Source organism: Triturus cristatus, chromosome 4_1 (genome assembly GCF_964204655.1).
Source record: "Triturus cristatus chromosome 4_1, aTriCri1.1, whole genome shotgun sequence".
Lineage (NCBI taxonomy): Eukaryota > Metazoa > Chordata > Amphibia > Caudata > Salamandridae > Triturus > Triturus cristatus.
Window position 1 is genome coordinate 134,917,277 of NC_140585.1, and position 20,927 is coordinate 134,938,203.

General features: G+C 43.2%; 5 non-coding genes across 5 annotated transcripts; all 5 read right to left on the minus strand.

The window, feature by feature from the left end:
• Nucleotides 1-13,577: 13,577 nt before the first annotated feature.
• TRNAR-CCU (transfer RNA arginine (anticodon CCU)) lies at nt 13,578-13,650 on the minus strand. The gene has a single exon. It is a non-coding gene; the product is annotated as a tRNA-Arg (tRNA).
• Nucleotides 13,651-16,033: 2,383 nt separating this feature from the next.
• Nucleotides 16,034-16,106, minus strand: TRNAR-UCG (transfer RNA arginine (anticodon UCG)). Its single transcript has one exon. It is a non-coding gene; the product is annotated as a tRNA-Arg (tRNA).
• A 1,510-nt stretch (nt 16,107-17,616) lies between these two features.
• Nucleotides 17,617-17,689, minus strand: TRNAR-UCG (transfer RNA arginine (anticodon UCG)). The gene has a single exon. It is a non-coding gene; the product is annotated as a tRNA-Arg (tRNA).
• A 492-nt stretch (nt 17,690-18,181) lies between these two features.
• Nucleotides 18,182-18,254, minus strand: TRNAR-CCU (transfer RNA arginine (anticodon CCU)). Its single transcript has one exon. It is a non-coding gene; the product is annotated as a tRNA-Arg (tRNA).
• Nucleotides 18,255-19,668: 1,414 nt separating this feature from the next.
• Nucleotides 19,669-19,741, minus strand: TRNAR-CCU (transfer RNA arginine (anticodon CCU)). Its single transcript has one exon. It is a non-coding gene; the product is annotated as a tRNA-Arg (tRNA).
• Between the last annotated feature and the right edge of the window lie 1,186 nt (nt 19,742-20,927).

A 20,927-nucleotide genomic window follows, 5' to 3' on the forward strand; every position in this document is an offset into this window, starting at 1 on the left:
GTATATTCTTGAGATTGCAATAAACGGTTTCAAAAAAAAAAAAACAGAACACTAACATGACTGTGAAGTGTACACAAGTAAAATGGGACCGTTTCAAAGTACCTAATCCCTCATAAACTTCTGAGAGGAAGCATGTAATAAATCTACCTAATATTCTGGAAAAGTAAGAGGGAGGATTTTTGTTATCAGGTCAGATGGGACTCGAACCCACAATCCCTGGCTTAGGAGACCAGTGCCTTATCCATTAGGCCACTGAGGCACACATGCATAGCACTTTTCTAGAGGCATTATTTAAATGTATTCTATGGTCAGACACCGGTGTGTGCACACTGGGCATTTCTCACTTCTCTCTATAAGTAAACTTCCCATTTTCATCCTCTTCCATCCCCTACTTTAACGCTCTCTTCTATGCTATAATGGAGACTTTGCAATTTTAGCAAGTGGAGAGAAATTGGAGAACCACTTTCGACTCCACACTTCTTCTTCACTTACTTCTTTTCTCAATATACTGGGCTTAGAAAATGGTATCAAGCCATCCTTATCATCAGTAGGACACGGAAAGAGGCACTAAGTCTCCTAACCAAGTTCAACCACACTCTGCAACTTAACCATTGCACTACAAATTAGGCAACGGGGGCATCAGCAAAGGCAGCCAATGTGCCGATCCTTTATACATTTTGTGTAGTACTTTTCTTACTCGGAGGCAAAATCAGCACTTTAACTGCCCAAATCATACAGATTTTACACATGTAGCACTCTATGCACACATAGGCACACACCTTGCAGTTCTTCTACACACACTTAAGCTAAAAACCCATTCTGTCACGTCAAAATTCTGCAAACCTATTACATATTCAGTGCGTCGGCATAGAAGCACTTTTTAATGCCACTAAAATGCACAAGTAGTTAGACTGAAGATGCAACCTGAATGAGTTTACAGTATGTACTCCACTTTATTAATGATTAGTACGGAGAAAGTGAGGACTACAAGAGTATTGGAAAATACTTTTTCCACTCTGAATGTAAAGCAGATTGTGTGACCATTGGCCAAAAACGACCACGAAGGGACTCGAACCCTCAATCTTCTGATCCGAAGTGAGACGCCTTATCCATTAGGCCACGCGGTCATCCGTCCACTTGAGATGATTTTTATCATGTAGGTGGTATGCATGGATGGAGAACATATTATTGAAAGGTATTCAGGTTTACATCCCATAGTGTTCTTTCAGCTCTTTTCGCTGGAAGCACTTTTTTGGAATCTATATATTGAGAATTTTATGAGTACGATATGCTTTTGTTTTCCTTTTTCCATACAAACCTCTTTCCTCATGAGTTTAAAGCTCATTTGTATGCTCTACATAGCTCTGGACGTTTCCAGACGTGGAGTGAAACTGTTTTTAAAGTAGTACAAATTGCTCCTTCCTGCATATGCTAATTTTTCACACTTGTCGTACTTTAATATTCGGGACCGCGTAGGGAACAGGGCCCTACCTCTGTCTATCTTGGTATTAGCGAACCGCAAATGGTAAATGCGGCACGTACGAGTGCTTTATATATCGTTCTAGCTATGAATGCACTGCGTACACGTTATTTTGCTTCGCTACGCGGGTTCCATTTTGGAAGCAGTGGCCATCTTGTCATTGCCCTCACATAGGCTATAATGGAGCAAATACGGGCCTCACAGTACATGGGCTTCCTCTCTGACTTCTCTGTGACCTGGGCAGCTGGCTCTGCTGCCCCGGGTCAAACTGGTCTCACGAGCTCCCCTTCCTCTCTCCACCTGTGATTCGTATCAGGGCTTGGCCCGTCATAAAACCCTTTTCATCCTACACAAGCCCCTGGCTAATCTCTTTCGCACCTGGCTGTTCCTGCTTTATGACTTGCTTCCCAAAACAGGAGATGCTCATGTTTATTGGGGGGATCTGTAAATCTAATGTGGGATCTGAACCTTGTTGTGTAAATCATTGTGGGCTGGCCGAACTGGAATGTGGGATGGTCATCATGACTCTGCCTTTTCTTTGTAACATATCCTTGTATATTGCCGTTTCATAAAACTCAGGAATGTATGCTTGGGGCCAGAAAAGGCCTATTTAAGATGTAGCCTGTTCCTATGATTTTCAGCAGTCTCCTGAGAACATACACGCTGGTGTACTTCTAGGATACCTGTCATTGGTCTGCAGCCAATAAACGATTCTTTGACTTCACCCAGAAGACTCTGTGTTTCTGTAGGTCCGGAACAGGGTGAAACCCAGAAGTCATAGGGTGTGTGCCCCTGCACCGCTGGGACTAAAATACCCAGTACTTCAGTTTGGCGCCCAACGTGGGGCGATTTCAGCGGTACCAGTCCAAGCCAGAGGTTCGTGAGGAGCTTCGTGTGGAAATTCCGGAGGAAGGCCGCCACTTCATCGACCCCTGCATGTCGACGTGGTCCGAAAGTCTTTTCTGCGAGGTTCTCCGCGTCCCGACGGCTGCGAAGGACTGCTGCCCTGATTAATCGACCTGTTTTGGACCCTTGACGAGTTTGAGAGAGCGAAACAATCGAGAGAGTCTTCTGGTGACGTCATCGATCAGCAATATTCAGTTAAGTATAAGTGGAGCGTCTCCCATTTGTTTTGGTATCCCTCGGGATCGTTTGGTTTGATTTGGTAATTTGGTGATTTGGTGTTTGCAAACCCCAAAGCCAGAGGACTCGTGTATTCACGAGAATATTGTAATCGATAATCCTCTGACGTTTGGATCTAGACTAGTGAGCGAAGATGCCTGGTTCTGGACTATTTGGTAGATTATTCTGTTTGGGTTGTAGAAAAGGTTTCCAGCTGGAAGAATCATGTCCGGTTCCTCCGGTTGGAACTCCAACTTATGAGCTCTATGTGAAACATGGCGTAGGCCCCATTGCATATAACGAAGTGTGGATCCACTACACCAGGAAAGACGGTGTTTTAAAATGGCCCCAAAATGGTAGTATTGATACCGATATTTTAGATAATCTGGAAATTAAATTGTTTAAGAAGAAAGCCCGGCCGGCGATGTTTGACTCTTTCCGCTTATGGCGAAAGGAAGCCAAACAGAAGGAAATTAAGCTAGCGAAAAAGAATAAGAGAGAGAGAGGTATGTCAGTAATGCAAGCAGCTGTACAATTTAAAGACAATGAAGAGGAGCAAATGAATGAGCAATTGCACAGGCAGCGTAAGTTAGGGATTGACAAATGTTACCCAGCTTTGCCACATTCTAAGCAGGATGAGTTAGAAGAAAAGGAGAAAGATCCCCTGATGTCACATTTGTTGAGTTCGCCACCCCCGTATGCTCAAACTTCCACGGCGCCTCCCCAGCTTGTAAATATGCCACCTCCAGTGCATATACTGCAAGCCTTGCCGCAACCGCCAGTTGCTTTGCAACCAGTTCCTATTCCTGTAGCGCAGTCCTCTCAAGCGCCTCCGGTAGTGCTTCCAACTGCCCCCGCACTTCCTGCGACTTTGCTTAATCCAGTAACTGCCTCCCCTAACACTCTTCCTTCTACCACTCCAGTACCTGTCTCTACATCCTCTTTTCTTCCCTCTGTTTTTCCCCCTGTTCTCGCCTCAGCTTCTCCTTCAGCGCGACAGCGTTTAGCTAATGTGGTTACTACATTAATGTCGCCTCTCTTTGGGTCATCTGGTGCAACTCCTGGTGTACAGCGTAAGCAGTTGCGCAGCCAATTGCCTAACCCCGATGAGAAAAAGGTAATAGATCACATGGCGCGTAGACGGATCGTTTTTCCTTCACTGTATGATGTGGAATCGGTTGTTAACACTTTCCATCAATGGGATGCCCCGAAACAGAGATATGTATTTGAGAAAATGTGCGAATTTCTCTGTGAGGAATTGGAGGATAGTGGTAAAAATCCGAGCCCGCAGGAATTGTGTAGAGTGAGGTTTGATTTCGGAACTGGTATAATTGTGGACCGCGAAGTAGATAAAGCAGTTGCGGTTGTATTGTCCTTAAGGAATGACGATTGCCAACAGTCATTGTTTGAACAAGAGGTCCTTGTGGGGAAAAAGGCAAAAGCGCGACAATACCCTATGAGAGAAGTTCCCCCGGTATGGAAGGAAGCAGTTGCAGCTGTCGGCAATAACCCCGCTGTGCCAGCGCATTTCCAACGTGTTTGGGTGCATGTTCCATGGAAGCGCTCTGAGGTGTTAGCACTTAAGCAGACATTGCCTGATCCCCGTAAAAACCCAGCAGGTTATTATAAAGAGTTGTCACAGACGGCAGGGTCATGCATTATGAATCTGGCCGACATAGACATGTTGTTTGGTAATGTTGTTCCACAGCCTCTATGGGGATCAATTCGTAATGTAGATCACAATGCAGAACTAGGGGATACATGGGCTAACATTGTCGCTGCTGATGCTAGACAAACGGGTGGTGCGAAACCAGAACCTTTAGTAGCTGAATTGCCTGGTAGAATCATCACGTATATGAAGACACTAATGCCTGCGATGCGCGTAAATTGGGACAAGTTATCTGCATGTAAGCAGAAGAAAGATGAGACAGTGTCAGACTTCTTTACTAGGTTTGAGGAAACGTTTATTGACCACAGTGGACAAGATATGAGTACTGAGGGTGGCCAACGGTTGTTTGTGGATAAGTTTGTGCAGAATTTACTTCCTGACCTGTGTAAAAAGTTGAAAGATTCAGAGAGTTCTTGGGCCGTTTCCTCTTCAGCGCAAATACTGGCTACTGCACAGTATTATGAAAACAGAGATAAAGACGAGAAAGATAGGACAGAAAAGAAAACGAAGGAATTAAAGACAAAGGTCCTTTTACAGCAGGCCTATCCACCACGTGGAGGTCAGAATAATTATAGGCAACCCCAAGGTGTTTATCACCAACCCCAACAATTTCAGAACAATCAGCAAATGAATGGGTATTATCACCCACGTGTCCCTGTAGGTCCCAACCAATGTTCATACTGCAAAGAGGAAGGTCATTTTAAATATAGTTGCCCTAAATTAATGCAACGGAACGGTAATACGTATGGCGCCAGAGGTAGAGGTGGTCAGCAAGCTCCTAGAGGCAGAGGGCGTGGAAGTGTTCCCCAAAACGCGCGTCCTCTTCCGCCCCAAAGCGCCATTAATAGTTTTGATCAGCAAGCTAACGCGACTGGTAATACGGCACAGTATTACAATAATGATTATTATGTGGAGGATGTCGATGCAGAAAATAATGGTTACTAGGACAGCCATAGACAGAGAGAGGGAGTTGTTTCAGTGCCAGTGGATCAGAGTGGACCGTATGTTGAGGTGACTACAGCAAATGTAACGGAGCCTTTTCTGCTAGACACTGGTGCTGCAAAGAGTTCAATCATGCATTCAAAACTCCCTGGCGCACCTTTGTCTGGCGATATAAATGTTTCAGTAGGTTTTTCTGGCGCCCCAGTTAGGAACCCGATTTCCAGTCCCATGTCACTTTCTGTTGGACCTTGCGAGCTGAAAGCGCCCCTGATCCTGACAACTGGTTGTGGTGAGAATTTGCTGGGATTAGATTTGTTGAAAAGATTGCACGCTACACTGTATTGTTCTCCTTCAGGAGTACAACTTACATTAGGCAAAAAAGTGATTTCCCTTATGTACTTGTCTAAAAACACGATGCCACCTGAATTGTCATCCCTTCCGGATGCCCTTTGGGCTACTGGTCCCAATGATGTGGGCCTCTTGGAGATACCACCATATGTGGTGACTCTAAAGGCTAATGTCAGACTGCCACGTATTCCCCAGCACAAGATCTCTAATGAAGGGCAGAAAGCATTGTTAGACATTGTCAGCGACTTGATTAATAAGGGTGTGATTGAAGAGACAAGAGGCAACATTTGCAATAGTCCGATTTTACCTGTCTTAAAACGAACGGACCCTTCACAGCCACCTGTTTACAGATTTGTGATTGATCTTAGAGAGGTTAATAAGATTGTTGTGCCTCAGTTTCCGGTTGTCCCCGATATAACTGCCTTGTTAACGATGATTCCAGCTTCTGCTGCATGGTTCTCAGTGATAGATTTAAAGAATGCTTTCTTTAGTATCCCAATTGCAAAAGAAAGCAGAGACATTTTTGGTTTTAGTCTGGGAGGCCGAAGCTTCCGCTTCAAACGCGCTCCCCAAGGCTACTGCGAGAGTCCATCCATATACAGTCAAGCTTTGAAAGCGCAGCTTGATGCACTTGTTTTACCTAGTGGCGCTATCCTGATCCAGTACGTGGACGATTTACTGATCGCCGCGGATACTGAGAAGATCTGTAAAGAAGCCACATTGTCACTGTTGCGCCATTTATCCGCATTCCATCACAAAGTGTCTCTCTCTAAGCTGCAATATTGTCGACAAGAAGTGACCTACTTAGGTCATCTCTTATCGAAGGAGGGAAGGAGACTGACCCCAGAAAGAATTCAAGCCATTGCACAGTTGAGTGTGCCGAAAACACAGAGAGAAGTACGTGCTTTCTTGGGCATCACTTCATACTGTAGGCATTGGATCCCTAGTTTTTCTTTATTGGCAAAACCTTTGTTAGCCTTAACATGCAAAGACACACCGAATCCTATCCCATGGTCTGAAGAGTGCCAGAAAAGTTTTGTGGAATTACGCAATGCATTGTGTTCAGCTCCTGTGTTGGGCACTCCTGACTATAGCAAGCCTTTTACATTGTATGTTCACGAGAAAGATGGATGTGCGTTGTCAGTGTTAACACAGCCTTTTGGCGACAGACCGCGCCCATGCGCATATTTTTCATCCACCTTGGACCCTGTAGCGAGGGCATTGCCAAGCTGTCTGAGAGCGACAGCTGCTGCAGCAATGTCTATCCGACAATCTGCTGGTCTGGTAATGGACAACACATTGATCGTTATGGTTCCACATGCTGTAGACACATTATTAAATAGGACCAAGACACAACACTTGACTAGTGCGCGGCTATCAGGTTATGAACTTACACTGTTAGCTAATCACATACACATAAAGAGATGCAATACGCTGAATCCAGCCACATTGTTGCCAATTCCAGCAGACTCAGATGAGATTGAGCAACATGACTGTCTGTTCAGAACAGAAGAAGAGACGAAAGGGAGAGTAGATCTCAAAGATACTCCCCTGACTGAGTGTGATGGCACTTTATGGGTAGATGGGTCATGTTTCAAGCTCCCTAATGGTGACACGACTGCTGCATATGCTATCACGACTTTGCACACGGTCGTGGAAACTGCACGAGTGCCACATAATTCGGCCCAAGCAGCAGAATTAATTGCCCTCACGAGAGCATGCGTGTTGTCTGAAGGAATGAGAGTGAACATATACACAGATAGCCAGTACGCCTTTGGCGTGGCTCATAATTTTGGGCGACTGTGGAAAGAGCGTGGGTTCCTGACGTCGCATGGAGCTAAAATTCAGAATGGCAAGTTGGTGAATGATCTCCTTGAGTCACTGACCCTACCTTTGCAAGTTGCGATCATGAAATGCAGTGCGCACAGGAAAGTCACAGATGATGTTGGACGTGGGAATGCGTTTGCTGATGAGACCGCGAGAGAAACCGCACAGAATGTGAAGACTAGAATGTATGTTGCAGGCCCCGCAAGATGGGTTAATGATGTGGGAATATGTGAGAACACAATAGAGAGTGTGAAGTCGCTTCAGGCTGAAGCTACGGAAGACGAGTTAAGCAAGTGGAGAGAGAGTATGGGTAAGTTGGATGAGAATGGTTGTTGGATTGACCTGACAGTACATAGGCGATGGTTGTTGCCTGATGCATATGTGCTTCCAGTGGTTACTATGGCGCATGGAATGGCACATATCAGTACGAAAGGTATCTGTAAGTTGTTGGCTCCAGTATGGCAGAATGCTGGGATTCCCAAGTGTGCAGAGAATGTGGTCAAGAATTGTATAGTATGCTTGAAGTACAACCCTGGTAGGGGAACCCCAACTCCGGCTGGTCACTTTGCACCCCCATCATGTCCATTTGAAGTTTTGCAGCTGGACTTTATTCACATGGAAAGATGCAACAACCTGAAATATGTACTGGTGGTTGTTTGTGCTTTTTCCAAATGGGTAGAGGCTTATCCTCTGAAAGATAACACTGCCCTATCCACAGCCAAAGCCCTTGTGAAGGAGTTTTTCCCTAGGTTTGGGATGCCAAGAATGGTGTGGTGTGATAATGGAAGTGAGTTCGTGGGTAAAGTGATGAAGAATGTATGTGAAGGTTTAGGCATAAGGCAGAAATTCCATGCTGCAAATCACCCCCAATCAGCTGGATTAGTAGAACGCTACAATGGAGCCTTAAAGCTCAAGTTAGCCAAAATTCAGGCGAGCACTGGTCTTAAATGGCCTGACGCTCTGCCTTTAGCACTCCTGTCCACCAGAATGACGATACACTCACGAGTGGGACTTAGTCCTTATGAAGTAGTCTTTGGCCGCCCGGCCAACGTATGGGGTGTACCAAGGCCTACGAAGTTCAGCGAAACAGAGCATCCAGTACTGCTCGATTACCTGTATGATTTGACTGTTAAACTGCGTGTTTTGCACCAACAGGTACATGATACTCTTCCCCAAGCCTCTGGACCTCCTGGACACCCCATCAACCCTGGCTCGTGGGTCCTGGTCCGGAATTTCCAGCGCAAGGGCAACGACGAGCCTCGCTGGATCGGTCCTCATCTTGTTCTTCTTTCGACAAGATCAGCAGTGCGAGTGAAAGGGAAGAAACACTGGATTCATGGTACTCACTGCAAGGTAGTTCCCTTGCCTCTGCCATATGACCAGTGGGTCAAGGAGGGTATCGCCGACTCAGAGACAGACATTGTACCTCGCTTTGTACCATTCAGTGACGCACGCTTAAGAGACACAGCTTCAGTCCAAGAGAGTGACAATATTCTGCAGGAAGCTGTGCCGCCATCAAATCGACTGGACACCACTGAGCCTGAACTTTTGTTTCAAGACCAAACAGCACCTGGCCGTCTCCGCTATAATTTGAGACCTAGGCCCATAGACAAATAAAGATTTCCTCATTATTTCCCTTTTGACATTTTTTGCTCTCCCATCTGAAGGACTTTCTTGATTTTTGTTTTTCGAACCACCATCCGGGTTCTGCCGCAGGGTCGCGGTGCCAAGACTTTGGGGTACAGGCCGAAGACGCTAGGTCAACGGTTCTGGTTGGTCTAGGGCGTTTCCCTGGACTGACAGGCGTACTCCTTAGCAGAAGAAACTCATCCACCGCGAGCGGCCCGAGTAGAGGATGGAGTTTTGTAAGATGGAGAGACCGATTGAGGAAATGAACTTTCAAACAAGGATGTGTAGAATTATAAAAAGTAAATGTTTTGTCTTTTTGTGCTTTTTTACACTATGTAGTATCATGATGTTTATTGTAGGATGTGTGCTTTTCTCTGCTCAAAAACCCATTGCACCCACTCAACAGCCTATATCTCTTTCTACTGCCTCCTCTCACTCTTTTCACCCTTTGCCTGAACACGAACAGACCAGACGATCAGAGTTCGTAAATAACTCGTTCATCCAGCTCTTGCACCAGCACCAACTAGTAGTGAACACGACCAATTGCTGGGTGTGTGGGTTAATGCCACATACCATTAACAAGGGTATTCCCTACCTGGTGCTGCCATATAGTTACAATGGATCGTCATGGGCATTCCAGACCATGTTTCTCTATGCTCTAGATACGTACTCCCCTCGCCAACCGCGTTCCATCAGACCTGGTACAAATAATAAAGCCTTAGTGAGAGGAATTGCCGATATGAGTAGGGATATTGATGCATACTCATCCATTCCCAAAGAAGAGCTGAGACCTTATGTAGGATGGAACGCGACGGGGTATAGTATTAGTCTGGGTGAAAGACAGCGAAAAATCTCATCTCCAATCTGGGTCGTACCCCACATGGGTCGGTTCTGCTTACAGGGTAATGGTCAGAATCCTAGAGCTCAACTGGGAAGAAGTGACTGTACTGAAACGTACACTTTTCCGTCACAGTTTTCCCCTGCGTTTTTGACTGCCAAGGGTACATATTTCATCTGTAATGATCGAGCATATACATGGTTGCCCCCTGATTTCTCGGGCACATGTTATATTGCGAATCTGCTACCGCCTACATTTACTGCTGCCTCCGACTATCACAAGACCAGAGTTGTGAGAGGCGTGATTAGTAAGGAGGACACTGCCGGTCAGGAAGCAGGAGATTTCTTCTTGGGTTTCCTGCCGTTTTGGGGACCTATGGTCAATAGTAGGAACCTGAGACAGCTGACTCGTGTGGTTGAATCCACCGTCAATGTAACGGCTGGTGCCCTTGGTAATCTGACAGCTGAGCTCCAAGCGGATCGCCTTATGACTTTGCAGAACCGCATGGTCCTAGACGTTATTCTTGCAGACCGCGGTGGGGTATGCAGGGTTATCCAATCCAGTTGCTGCATTTTCATACCAGATAATGCTCCAACAGTGTATCAAGCCATCTCCAAACTCCATAAAATATCTGAATCCATACACGTGGATAAGGGAGATTGGTCACTGGTGGGGTGGTTCTGGGAATTGATATCTGCCTGGGGTTGGAAAGTTCTAATGGTCATTGGAATGATCTTAGCCATTCTTTTCCTGTTCTGTCTATGCATACAGTGTGCTCCTGCGATATGTGGCCTCTGTGCTACCTTATGTGTAAGGAAACCTGTATCGAGGGACGAGCTAAGTAATAGGATGATGCTACAGCAACATCTCCATGACTTTGTGAACATTGACCTAGACTCGGATTAAGATGAGTATAGTGATTGCCTATGTAAGGGCAAAAGGAGGGTCTGTCGTACTTTAATATTCGGGACCGCGTAGGGAACAGGGCCCTACCTCTGTCTATCTTGGTATTAGCGAACCGCAAATGGTAAATGCGGCACGTACGAGTGCTTTATATATCGTTGTAGCTATGAATGCACTGCGTACACGTTATTTTGCTTCGCTACACGGGTTCCATTTTGGAAGCAGTGGCCATCTTGTCATTGCCCTCACATAGGCTATAATGGAGCAAATACGGGCCTCACAGTACATGGGCTTCCTCTCTGACTTCTCTGTGACCTGGGCAGCTGGCTCTGCTGCCCCGGGTCAAACTCACGAGCTCCCCTTCCTCTCTCCACCTGTGATTCGTATCAGGGCTTGGCCCGTCATAAAACCCTTTTCATCCTACACAAGCCCCTGGCTAATCTCTTTCGCACCTGGCTGTTCCTGCTTTATGACTTGCTTCCCAAAACAGGAGATGCTCATGTTTATTGGGGGGATCTGTAAATCTAATGTGGGATCTGAACCTTGTTGTGTAAATCATTGTGGGCTGGCCGAACTGGAATGTGGGATGGTCATCATGACTCTGCCTTTTCTTTGTAACATATCCTTGTATATTGCCGTTTCATAAAACTCAGGAATGTATGCTTGGGGCCAGAAAAGGCCTATTTAAGATGTAGCCTGTTCCTATGATTTTCAGCAGTCTCCTGAGAACATACACGCTGGTGTACTTCTAGGATACCTGTCATTGGTCTGCAGCCAATAAACGATTCTTTGACTTCACCCAGAAGACTCTGTGTTTCTGTAGGTCCGGAACAGGGTGAAACCCAGAAGTCATAGGGTGTGTGCCCCTGCACCGCTGGGACTAAAATACCCAGTACTTCACACTCACATAGGTTGTATAAGTTTTATGAATCCTGGCTTGACCTATTCAAGTAGCTGAAAGCCTGTCACCACCTCTAGAAACAAGATTCACACCAATCCAATTCATATAATTTTTTCCAAAGGAATATGTTCTGGCCGGTCGAAAATGCATCTCACAAAAATAGGCATTTAAAAATCTACTTTGCAGTTTCAGAACACTAACATGACTGTGAAGTGTACACAAGTAAAATGGGACCGTTTCAAAGTACCTAATCCCTCATAAACTTCTGAGAGGAAGCATGTAATAAATCTACCTAATTTTCTGGAAAAGAAAGAGGGAGGATTTTTGTTATCAACTCCGATGGGCCTTGAACCCACAATCCCTGGCTTAGGAGGCCAGTGCCTTATCCATTAGGCCACTGAGGCACAAATGCATAGCTCATTTCTAGAGGCATTATTTAAATGTATTCTATGGTCAGACACCGGTGTGTGCACACAGGGCATTTCTCACTTCTCTCTATAAGTAAACTTCCCATTTTCATCCTCTTCCATCCCCGACTTTAACGCTCTCTTCTATGCTATAATGGAGACTTTGCAATTTTAGCAAGTGGAGAGAAATTGGAGAACCACTTTCGACTCCACACTTCTTCTTCACTTACTTCTTTTCTCAATATACTGGGCTTAGAAAATGGTATCAAGCCATCCTTATCATCAGTAGGACACGGAAAGAGGCACTAAGTCTCCTAACCAAGTTCAACCACACTCTGGAACTTAACCATTGCACTACAAATTAGGCAACGGGGGCATCAGCAAAGGCAGCCAATGTGCCGATCCTTTATACATTTTGTGTAGTACTTTTCTTACTCGGAGGCAAAATCAGCACTTTAACTGCCCAAATCATACAGATTTTACACATGTACCACTCTATGCACACATAGGCACACACCTTGCAGTTCTTCTACACACACTTAAGCTAAAAACCCATTCTGTCACGTCAAAATTCTGCAAACCTATTACATATTCAGTGCGTCGGCATAGAAGCACTTTTTAATGCCACTAAAATGCACAAGTAGTTAGACTGAAGATGCAACCTGAATGAGTTTACAGTATGTACTCCACTTTATTAATGATTAGTAATGAGAAAGTGAGGACTACAAGAGTATTGGAAAAGACTTTTTCCACTCTGAATGTAAAGCAGATTGTGTGACCATTGGCCAAAAACGACCACGAAGGGACTCGAACCCTCAATTTTCTGATCCGAAGACAGACGCCTTACCCATTAGGCCACGCGGTCATCCGTCCACCTAAGATGATTTTTATCATGTAGGTGGTATGCATGGATGGAGAACATATTATTGAAAGGTATTCAGGTTTACATCCCATCGTGTTCTTTCAGCTCTTTTCGCTGGAAGCACTTTTTTGGAATCTATATATTGAGAATTTTATGAGTACGATATGCTTTTGTTTTCCTTTTTCCATACAAACCTCTTTCCTCATGAGTTTAAAGCTCATTTGTATTCTCTACATAGCTCTGGAAGTTTCCAGACGTGGAGTGAAACTGTTTTGAAAGTAGGACAAATTGCTCCTTCCTGCATATGCTAATTTTTCACACTCAATAGGTTGTATACGTTTTATGTATCCTGGCTTGACCTATTCAAGTAGCTGAAAGCCTGTCACCACCTCTAGAAACAAGATTCACACCAATCCAATTCAAATCATTTTTTCCAAAGGAATATGTTCTGGCCGGTCGAAAATGCATCTCACAAAAATAGGCATTTAAAAATCTACTTTGCAGTTTCAGAACACTAACATGACTGTGAAGTGTACACAAGTAAAATGGGACCGTTTCAAAGTACCTAATCCCTCATAAACTTCTGAGAGGAAGCATGTAATAAATCTACCTAATATTCTGGAAAAGAAAGAGGGAGGATTTTTGTTATCACCTCAGATGGGACTCAAACCCACAATCCCTGGCTTAGGAGGCCAGTGCCTTATCCATTAGGCCACTGAGGCACACATGCATAGTTCTTTTCTAGAGGCATTATTTAAATGTATTCTATGGTCAGACACCGGTGTGTGCACACAGGGCATTTCTCACTTCTCTCTATAAGTAAACTTCCCATTTTCCTCCTCTTCCATCCCCGACTTTAACGCTCTCTTCTATGCTATTATGGAGACTTTGCAATTTTAGCAAGTGGAGAGAAATTGGAGAACCACTTTCGACTCCACACTTCTTCTTCACTTACTTCTTTTCTCAATATACTGGGCTTAGAAAATGGTATCAAGCCATCCTTATCATCAGTAGGACACGGAAAGAGGCACTAAGTCTCCTAACCAAGTTCAACCACACTCTGCAACTTAACCATTGCACTACAAATTAGGCAATGGGGGCATCAGCAAAGGCAGCCAATGTGCCGATCCTTTATACATTTTGTGTAGTACTTTTCTTACTCGGAGGCAAAATCAGCACTTTAACTGCCCAAATCATACAGATTTTACACATGTAGCACTCTATGCACACATGGGCACACACTGCGCAGTTCTTCTACACACACTTAAGCTAAAAACCCATTCTGTCACGTCAAAATTCTGCAAACCTATTACATATTCAGTGCGTCGGCATAGAAGCACTTTTTAATGCCACTAAAATGCACAAGTAGTTAGACTGAAGATGCAACCTGAATGAGTTTACAGTATGTACTCCACTTTATTAATGATTAGTAATGAGAAAGTGAGGACTACAAGAGTATTGGAAAAGACTTTTTCCACTCTGAATGTAAAGCAGATTGTGTGACCATTGGCCAAAAACGACCACGAAGGGACTCGAATCCTCAATCTTCTGATCCGAAGTCAGACGCCTTATCCATTAGGCCACGCGGTCATCCGTCCACCTGAGATGATTTTTATCATGTAGGTGGTATGCATGGATGGAGAACATATTATTGAAAGGTATTCAGGTTTACATCCCATAGTGTTCTTTCAGCTCTTTTCGCTGGAAGCACTTTTTTGGAATCTATATATTGAGAATTTTATGAGTACGATATGCTTTTTTTTTCCTTTTTCCATACAAACCTCTTTCCTCATGAGTTTAAAGCTCATTTGTATGCTCTACATAGCTCTGGACGTTTCCAGACGTGGAGTGAAACTGTTTTGAAAGTAGTACAAATTGCTCCCTCCTGCATATGCTAATTTTTCACACTCACATAGGTTGTATAAGTTTTATGAATTCTGGCTTGACCTATTCAAGTAGCTGAAAGCCTGTCACCACCTCTAGAAACAAGATTCACACCAATCCAATTCATATCATTTTTTCCAAAGGAATATGTTCTGGCCGGTCGAAAATGCATCTCACAAAAATAGGCATTTAAAAATCTACTTTGCAGTTTCAGAACACTAACATGACTGTGAAGTGTACACAAGTAAAATGGGACCGTTTCAAAGTACCTAATCCCTCATAAACTTCTGAGAGGAAGCATGTAATAAATCTATCTAATTTTCTGGAAAAGAAAGAGGGAGGATTTTTGTTATCACCTCAGATGGGACTTGAACCCACAATCCCTGGCTTAGGAGGCCAGTGCCTTATCCATTAGGCCAATGAGGCACACATGCATAGCTCTTTTCTAGAGGCATTATTTAAATGTATTCTATGGTCAGACACCGGTGTGTGCACACAGGGCATTTCTCACTTCTCTCTATAAGTAAACTTCCCATTTTCATCCTCTTCCATCCCCGACTTTAACGCTCTCTTCTATGCTATAATGGAGACTTTGCAATTTTAGCAAGTGGAGAGAAATTGGAGAACCACTTTCGACTCCACACTTCTTCTTCACTTACTTCTTTTCTCAATATACTGGGCTTAGAAAATGGTATCAAGCCATCCTTATCATCAGTAGGACACGGAAAGAGGCACTAAGTCTCCTAACCAAGTTCAACCACACTCTGCAACTTAACCATTGCACTACAAATTAGGCAACGGGGGCATCAGCAAAGGCAGCCAATGTGCCGATCCTTTATACATTTTGTGTAGTACTTTTCTTACTCGGAGGCAAAATCAGCACTTTACCTGCCCAAATCATACAGATTTTACACATGTAGCACTCTATGCACACATAGGCACACACCTTGCAGTTCTTCTACACACACTTACGCTAAAAACCCATTCTGTCACGTCAAAATTCTGCAAACCTATTACATATTCAGTGCGTCGGCATAGAAGCACTTTTTAATGCCACTAAAATGCACAAGTAGTTAGACTGAAGATGCACCCTGAATGAGTTTACAGTATGTACTCCACTTTATTAATGATTAGTAATGAGAAAGTGAGGACTACAAGAGTATTGGAAAAGACTTTTTCCACTCTGAATGTAAAGCAGATTGTGTGACCATTGGCCAAAAACGACCACGAAGGGACTCGAACCCTCAATCTTCTGATCCGAAGTCAGACGCCTTATCCATTAGGCCACGCGGTCATCCGTCCACCTGAGATGATTTTTATCATGTAGGTGGTATGCATGGATGGAGAACATATTATTGAAAGGTATTCAGGTTTACATCCCATAGTGTTCTTTCAGCTCTTTTCGCTGGAAGCACTTTTTTGGAATCTATATATTGAGAATTTTATGAGTACGATATGCTTTTGTTTCCTTTTTCCATACAAACCTCTTTCCTCATGAGTTTAAAGCTCATTTGTATTCTCTACATAGCGAAGTTTCCAGACGTGGAGTGAAACTGTTTTGAAAGTAGGACAAATTGCTCCTTCCTGCATATGCTAATTTTTCACACTCACATAGGTTGTATACATTTTATGTATCCTGGCTTGACCTATTCAAGTAGCTGAAAGCCTGTCACCACCTCTAGAAACAAGATTCACACCAATCCAATTCAAATCATTTTTTCCAAAGGAATATGTTCTGGCCGGTCGAAAATGCATCTCACAAAAATAGGCATTTAAAAATATACTTTGCAGTTTCAGAACACTAACATGACTGTGAAGTGTACACAAGTAAAACGGTACAGTTTCAAAGTACCTAATCCCTCATAAACTTCTGAGAGGAAGCATGTAATACATCTACCTAATTTTCTGGAAAAGTAAGAGGCAGGATTTTTGTTATCACCTCAGATGGGACTCGAACCCACTATCCCTGTCTTAGGAGGCCAGTGCCTTATCCATTAGGCCACTGAGGCACACATGCATAGCTCTTTTCTAGAGGCATTATTTAAATGTATTCTATGGTCAGACACCGGTGTGTGCACACAGGGCATTTCTCACTTCTCTCTATAAGTAAACTTCCCATTTTCATCCTCTTCCATCCCCGACTTTAACGCTCTCTTCTATGCTATAATGGAGACTTTGCAATTTTAGCAAGTGGAGAGAAATTGGAGAACCACTTTCGACTCCACACTTCTTCTTCACTTACTTCTTTTCTCAATATACTGGGCTTAGAAAAGGGTATCAAGCCATCCTTATCATCAGTAGGACACGGAAAGAGGCACTAAGTCTCCTAACCAAGTTCAACCACACTCTGCAACTTAACCATTGCACTACAAAGTAGGCAACGGGGGCATCAGCAAAGGCAGCCAATGTGCCGATCCTTTATACATTTTGTGTAGTTCTTTTCTTACTCAGGGGCAAAATCAGCACTTTAACTGCCCAAATCATACAGATTTTACACATGTACCACTCTATGCACACATAGGCACACACCTTGCAGTTCTTCTACACACACTTAAGCTAAAAACCCATTCTGTCACGTCAAAATTCTGCAAACCTATTACATATTCAGTGCGTCGGCATAGAAGAACTTTTTAATGCCACTAAAATGCACAAGTAGTTAGACTGAAGATGCAACCTGAATGAGTTTACAGTATGTACTCCACTTTATTAATGATTAGTACTGAGAAAGTGAGGACTACAAGAGTATTGGAAAAGACTTTTTCCACTCTGAATGTAAAGCAGATTGTGTGACCATTGGCCAAAAACGACCACGAAGGGACTCGAACCCTCAATCTTCTGATCCGAAGTCAGACGCCTTATCCATTAGGCCACGCGGTCATCCTTCCACCTGAGATGATTTTTATCATGTAGGTGGTATGCATGGATGGAGAACATATTATTGAAAGGTATTCAGGTTTACATCCCATAGTGTTCTTTCAGCTCTTTTCGCTGGAAGCACTTTTTTGGAATCTATATATTGAGAATTTTATGAGTACGATATGCTTTTGTTTTCCTTTTTCCATACAAACCTGTTTCCACATGAGTTTAAAGCTCATTTGTATGCTCTACATAGCTCTGGACCTATTCACACCAATCCAATTCATATAATTTTTTCCAAAGGAATATGTTCTGGCCGGTCGAAAATGCATCTCACAAAAATAGGCATTTAAAAATCTACTTTGCAGTTTCAGAACACTAACATGACTGTGAAGTGTACACAAGTAAAATGGGACCGTTTCAAAGTACCTAATCCCTCATAAACTTCTGAGAGGAAGCATGTAATAAATCTACCTAATTTTCTGGAAATGAAAGAGGGAGGATTTTTGTTATCACCTCAGATGGGACTCGAACCCACAATCCCTGGCTTAGGAGGCCAGTACCTTATCCATTAGGCCACTGAGGTACACATTCAAGCTCTTTTCTAGAGGCATTATTTAAATGTATTCTATGGTCAGACACCGGTGTGTGCACACAGGGCATTTCTCACTTCTCTCTATAAGTAAACTTCCCATTTTCATCCTCTTCCATCCCCGACTTTAACGCTCTCTTCTATGCTATAATGGAGACTTTGCAATTTTAGCAAGTGGAGAGAAATTGGAGAACCACTTTCGACTCCACACTTCTTCTTCACTTACTTCTTTTCTCAATATACTGGGCTTAGAAAATGGTATCAAGCCATCCTTATCATCAGCAGGACACGGAAAGAGGCACCAAGTCTCCTAACCAAGTTCAACCACACTCTGCAACTTAACCATTGCACTACAAATTAGGCAACGGGGGCATCAGCAAAGGCAGCCAATGTGCCGATCCTTTATACATTTTGTGTAGTACTTTTCTTACTCGGAGGCAAAATCAGCACTTTACCTGCCCAAATCATACAGATTTTACACATGTAGCACTCTATGCACACATAGGCACACACCTTGCAGTTCTTCTACACACACTTAAGCTAAAAACCCATTCTGTCACGTCAAAATTCTGCAAACCTATTACATATTCAGTGCGTCGGCATAGAAGCACTTTTTAATGCCACTAAAATGCACAAGTAGTTAGACTGAAGATGCAACCTGAATGAGTTTACAGTATGTACTCCACTTTATTAATGATTAGTAATGAGAAAGTGAGGACTACAAGAGTATTGGAAAATACTTTTTCCACTCTGAATGTAAAGCAGATTGTGTGACCAATTTACCCAAAAACGACCACGAAGGGATGCATGGATGGAGAACATATTATTGAAAGGTATTCAGGTTTACATCCCATAGTGTTCTTTCAGCTCTTTTCGCTGGAAGCACTTTTTTGGAATCTATATATTGAGAATTTTATGAGTACGATATGCTTTTGTTTTCCTTTTTCCATACAAACCTCTTTCCTCATGAGTTTAAAGCTCATTTGTATTCTCTACATAGCGAAGTTTCCAGACGTGGAGTGAAACTGTTTTGAAAGTAGTACAAATTGCTCCTTCCTGCATATGCTAATTTTTCACACTCACATAGGTTGTATAAGTTTTATGAATCCTGGCTTGACCTATTCAAGTAGCTGAAAGCCTGTCACCACCTCTAGAAACAAGATTCACACCAATCCAATTCATATCATTTTTTCCAAAGGAATATGTTCTGGCCGGTCGAAAATGCATCTCACAAAAATAGGCATTTAAGAATCTACTTTGCAGTTTCAGAACACTAACATGACTGTGAAGTGTACACAAGTAAAATGGGACCGTTTCAAAGTACCTAATCCCTCATAAACTTCTGAGAGGAAGCATGTAATAAAACTACCTAATTTTCTGGAAAAGAAAGAGAGAGGATTTTTGTTATCACCTCAGATGGGACTTGAACCCACAGTCCCTGGCTTAGGAGGCCAGTGCCTTATCCATTAGGCCACTGAGGCACACATGCATAGCTCATTTCCAGAGGCATTATTTAAATGTATTCTATGGTCAGACACCGGTGTGTGCACACAGGGCATTTCTCACTTCTCTCTATAAGTAAACTTCCCATTTTCATCCTCTTCCATTCCCGACTTTAACACTCTCTTCTATGCTATAATGGAGACTTTGCAATTTTAGCAAGTGGAGAGAAATTGGAGAAGCACTTTCGACTCCACACTTCTTCTTCACTTACTTCTTTTCTCAATATACTGGGCTTAGAAAATGGTATCAAGCCATCCTTATCATCAGTAGGACACGGAAAGAGGCACTAAGTCTCCTAACCAAGTTCAACCACACTCTGCAACTTAACCATTGCACTACAAATTAGGCAACGGGGGCATCAGCAAAGGCAGCCAAAGTGCCGATCCTTTCCACATTTTGTGTAGTACTTTTCTTACTCGGAGGCAAAATCAGCACTTTAACTGCCCAAATCATACAGATTTTACACATGTAGCACTCTATGCACACATAGGCACACACCTTGCAGTTCTTCTACACACACATAAGCTAAAAACCCATTCTGTCACGTCATAATTCTGCAAACCTATTACATATTCAGTGCGTCGGCATAGAAGAACTTTTTAATGCCACTAAAATGCACAAGTAGTTAGACTGAAGATGCAACCTGAATGAGTTTACAGTATGTACTCCACTTTATTAATGATTAGTAATGAGAAAGTGAGGACTACAAGAGTATTGGAAAAGACTTTTTCCACTCTGAATGTAAAGCAGATTGTGTGACCATTGGCCAAAAACAACCACGAAGGGACTCGAACCCTCAATCTTCTGATCCGAAGTCAGACGCCTTATCCATTAGGCCACACGGTCATCCGTCCACCTGAGATGATTTTTATCATGTAGGTGGTATGCATGGATGGAGAACATATTATTGAAAGGTATTCAGGTTTACATCCCATAGTGTTCTTTCAGCTCTTTTCGCTGGAAGCACTTTTTTGGAATCTATATATTGAGAATTTTATGAGTACGATATGCTTTTGTTTTCCTTTTTCCATACAAACCTCTTTCCTCATGAGTTTAAAGCTCATTTGTATGCTCTACATAGCTCTGGACGTTTCCAGACGTGGAGTGAAACTGTTTTGAAAGTAGTACAAATTGCTCCTTCCTGCATATGCTAATTTTTCACAC